Raw genomic sequence first — 4938 nt, forward strand, 5'->3', positions numbered from 1 at the left:
AGTTATAGTTGTACATTAATTAATATCACTCTGCTAGTTATGCCTTAGTGTTGTAAGCCAGGTCATCCTGTAGCTCATAGATCAAAAACAAGATCATAAGAATCTAATAATCTTACACACCCACCCATCTGTTAGTAACAAATTAATGAACTATGCAATAATATGCAAAACAGCATCATACAGAGAATGCACAATATTTTATTTATTTGTACCATACCTCTCAACCTCTTAGCACAACAAATCTAGACAAAGCCTAAACTAAAGGATGGACAAAGGGCCAAAAATAAGGACAAATTTTAAATATTGCCCTTATACATAGCCGGCTTTAGCCACAGGTCAAATAAGCAACTGCCTAGGCTGCTACTCTGGCACAGGCACTTTTCCAGTATTTATTTGTATATTTTTGTAGTAAATAAATGGTTTATTTAAAATGTGTTGAATGAATACGGTAAAAACTACAGAGTAATGCAAACTGTGAGAAAAACTAAAAAAAAAGTAATGTGGATGGTGTAGGTAGTCCAGGATGGGGGCATTGGGTGATATGTTGGGTGGCGCTGTGGAGCCCTTTTACCTAGTTCACCATCTGACCATAGGCTGGCCCTACTCTCATAAATTTAGAAAGTTGCTAGAATAACAGGTTTTATGTTATCGTGCATTTTTGAAGGAAACGGAGTCTGAAACTCAAACGTACGTAATTTAGTGAATCCAGTCCTCAGTGTGCCAGAAATTCACACATTTTATGCGAAACAGTCCAAGAGTACGAGGCAAAATCTTGACATTCTGTAAAAATCTGGACATCTGAGAAGTGTGGCCTGTACTTTTTTCTTCTTTTGTTGATTATCAAGACAAGAAAAGATAAAATAAAAGGCGACTCCTAAGACGAATCTTTATTATAACTTTTGTTGTGTGCAATAACATGTCGTCATGGAGTTTAAGTCAGAGCTCCAAAGTTACTTCTGTGTTGTACAAATACAGTTTTAAAGACGACATACTGGGCCTTTAATACTTCCACCTTGTTTGTTTTACGTCTTATCTGTAACCGTTACTTTCTGTCAGATGTGTAACCCAGAATTTATCATCTTTGTGTAATAATTAAGTTCCCCCTGCACTTCATCAAAGTTTACATCTGCTGCCTGCCCTCCGTGCAGCCCGTTCCACAGCCAGCTGAAGAGAGCCAATCCACATTTTTCCTAGTTACGATTTTTTTCTCACATTCTCGCCTTTGTTTCCTGCGGAAGGACTTTGTGGAACAACTTTCCTTGTCAGTCTTTTTCCAATCTTCTTTTGCCATTTTTCCTTCGATTCGGCAGAATAAAAATATATGAGTGTCAGCAGCAGAGCGAGAGGTTTGAGTTTTTATTTATTTGGACAGTCAGGTTAAAAAAAAGATGGTAAACACAGATTATGAAAATTACCGTGAGACTATGGTTATAAAGCATGCCTTGTTGGATTGTATAGTTTTTGTTGGTATGAATTCTGTCTTCTGTGTAAAATCGCCAGCCCTAAATTAGAATACAGTTTACGTGTTTTTCGTAATTTCAACACGTTTACCCTTTATTTTTATGTTTAGAGACGTTTTCCGATAACATTTGCCTATTACGGTTTATTCCTCCGTTTAGAAGTAACCCCCTTCCGTGGATATGCTTTTTACTAAGATAGTGAGCAGCGTTCCTTAATTTGTAGCACAGCAGACCGAGTTGATGGATAGTTTTATACATTGTGGTTAACAATTATACGTCCGGGAGGTGACTAAACTGGACCTTTTGATGTGGGCTAAACTAAAGTATGTTCCCAAACTACTGATCATCAGACATTTGTGGGGGATGGTATCCTTTGTAGATGGGGGCACGTTCAGTATTCCTGAGAAAAGGATCGTTGAGGATGCAGAGGAGTTATTTATAGTACAATGTTCACTGTATGTTCCTGTTGAAAGCTTGGTATAGTCATGTCTCCTGGCTACTTTTTCATTTGTTGAAGGTAAATCAAGTCTCAGGTAGACTAGAGCTAAGATGTGCCAGTCCATTTAACACCCCCCCCCCCAAGAATTTCTAAGTAAGCTGTGTGTTGTTTTAATGTTTGTTTGGATTGTATTTGCTGTTTGCAGCTGAGAATGTTTATTAGGGCAATATAACTACTTACTTAAATAATTGATGGGCTGCCTTTAAATGATATTTCATTACCCTCGTGGTTAAGTGTTCTTGGCAGTAATTCTATTAAGTATGGATACAACCCTTTGTGTTGAAGGTAGGAGGGGGCTTTTCGATTTGTATTCTCAAAAAACAAAAAAGTGGTATACAAACTTTTAGAAATTGTTACTGTCTGCAGTAGGCCTGCACAGTTGCCAAGCGTCAGAACTGTTGTTGATAGTGGGAGGTATGCTTTTTATTGGTGGTGGCAGAATTTATGGGTGGGACTTGCAACTGCAGGTCCCGAAGGTGAATAATCTGGTCCTTTGATATGGACTAAAGTATGTTCCCAAACTGATCAGACATTTGTGAGGGGTGGTGTCCTTTGTGGATGTATGGCTTGTGTTAAGACCCTGCCCCCTTTTTATTTATCTGTTAATCAAGTAGACCCACTAGACACGAGTCACTTTTCGGCAATGGCTCAGAAGCAATGCCTTAATCAGCTTTTCTTCTGAGTGTAACGCAGTAACTAAATGGAGGCAAATTAACTAAAATCCAGTATTCTAGGGTAAAATAGGTTCATAGATTAGTACTAGGCTAACTGCCCTTGCAAGCCATTTTAAGCCTAGCCAATTATCCCTTGGGAGACTCAAACCTTGCACCTTGTATTTGTAAGGCAAACACCTTAACCATTAGGCCACCCTTCCAACCCTGATAATAGATCATGACTTTAAACTTGCCAGACGTGTACTCTTGGCCATCCAGGGGAACTTTGTATGATGTATGCACCCAAAGAGCTTGTGAGTGTCCATTCCTGTGGAGTGTGCCTTTGCAGTCATATAGTAAGTCAAGTAGACCTGTTCAGCAGAGTTCTGGTTCTGTGTGTTGCTTTAATAATGCTGATGATGTTTGTGAAAGAGTAAATTCACAACAGATTGGGGACCTTCTCTGATCAGAAATCTCTATTCCTTGAAATGTAATAACTGGTGCTGCAAATGAAAAAGAATGTATACAAAGTTGCCAGTTATGTATTGCATGAGTGAAGTTTCAGTGAGAGAACTAAATGGAGCCATTGCTTTTGCATACCAAAAAGGCATTAGTGGTTACATGGCAAAATTTGTATACACTATCTGACTTTTGGGGCAGAATGAATCTTATGAGACTGAATGGTGATTAATTCTTATATGAATGTTATTCTGCAGTTATAAGATGCTCAGAAAGCAAAGTACATTTTTTTTACCGACTGAGCAAACTCCTGTTAAGTATCTTGTAAAACAAATGATACACAAGTCAAAAAGCAGAGTCTCTTTAGTGAAAAGGCTTATGAAGAGGTGATTACATTACTATAGCTGTAGTGCCTGCTAGAAGTGGGAGTTATGTAGGGATTTACTTTCATATGGCAAGGTTTTTTGTCTTCAGGATCAAATGCATAGGCAGAAAAAAGCAAGTCCTGAATGACTCTGCCCATGGCGTGGATTATTTTTATTTCCTGATTGATTTAGTTGATATTAGGTTACAGTGAATAGTCCGACTGGGTTGGAGCACATTTTCACCAGGGGTCCAGGGAGAAAAGCTCAAAAGTATTACAAAACTTTTTAAGAAAAATAATTTTGCAGTTTTCAAAATAACACAAAAAATCTGCAGTTTGAGTAATTATATGAAATTAGACATAATATGAAAGCTTTGGTTAAGAATAGATGCAGGTGATAAGACGATGGTGTAATATTTTTTAGAATTTTAGCCAGTTTATAGAGAAATTAAAGGTAAGTTAGTGTAATACAAACAGGATTTGCAATATAAAGTGAGAGAAAAGCAGGTTTATTACATATTTAGAGAGAAAGCTGGGGAGAGAAATTGGTAGAAGTAAGGAAGTGAATGAAGAAGAGAGAGAGAGTAGAGCGATGGGAGTTACAAATAAGTCCTTGGGCACATTTAGGGATATAGTTTATCCTGGTGTTGAGCAGATTAGTTATTATACCATGTCATATTTTAAGTCTTGACAGGTATTTGCTTTGTGATGTCATAATACTGAGCATGTACAATGCCATATTGTACCCAACTTGAATGTCCTGAAAGTTAGGACTGAGAAAAGGTATATGGAATGTTTAAAGTGAAGAAAAGGATTTGTGGACCAAATTCAGCACATTTAGTCTATTCCTTTTTAACTTATTTTGAAAAGAATTTGTGGGTTATGTTCATATGCAGTTTGCTCCTGTGTTTAGTTTTAACAATTTTAGTGCCACTTAGAAAGTGAAGCCAGGACCTTGTATGATTTGAGCTCATGACTGATCCGTGAGTTGCATTTTGTGAAGTTTCTTGATCAGCTTTGTTTTTTGAGCCACTGAATGACTAAATCTGATAACTTGATGCTACACGGGGAATTGCTTACTTTTTGAAAACCACCAACAGTTTTAATAAAATGTGAAGAGCTCGGGAAGGAAGTACAAAGTAATTGTTTAATGATGGTACAAATGAAATATTAAATACATTGATTTTCTTATTTCATAATTGTAAATGGAATGCAGATGAGATGCAATGCTTCTAAACTAAAACCGATTGTATGCAGTTTGCTTGGCATTAAAATACAAATGTTTTGAATTTGTGTGCAGGTGTGGCATGTCTTATCTAGGTGTGGAAATTGTAGTTGAAAAATTAACTAGGTGTAAAGTGTGCACTTGTCAGTAACAAAACAGTTATGTAGAACAGTTGAACCCAGCCAACAAAAGTAAGTAATAAAAAGGTACTTGTGTGTCTGTTGAAAGAAAAGAACTGTGTTATGCAACTGGTGAATTTACAGATGGTGAGATGTCAG

At 37.1% G+C, this 4938-nt stretch overlaps 1 protein-coding gene across 1 annotated transcript in view; it reads left to right on the forward strand.

Moving 5' to 3' along the window:
* The first annotated feature begins 271 nt into the window (after positions 1–271).
* LOC122790749 (twisted gastrulation protein homolog 1-like) overlaps positions 272–4938 on the forward strand; it is a 654522-nt gene continuing 649855 nt past the window's right edge. The window contains exon 1 of the mRNA XM_044058344.1: positions 272–1346. The gene's annotated coding sequence lies outside the window, so the exon portion shown is untranslated. The remainder of the gene's footprint in view (positions 1347–4938) is intronic.

The sequence above is a fragment of the Protopterus annectens genome, chromosome 16.part0 (assembly GCF_019279795.1).
Source record: "Protopterus annectens isolate FY-2018-M chromosome 16.part0, PAN1.0, whole genome shotgun sequence".
In the NCBI taxonomy this organism is placed as follows: domain Eukaryota; kingdom Metazoa; phylum Chordata; order Ceratodontiformes; family Protopteridae; genus Protopterus; species Protopterus annectens.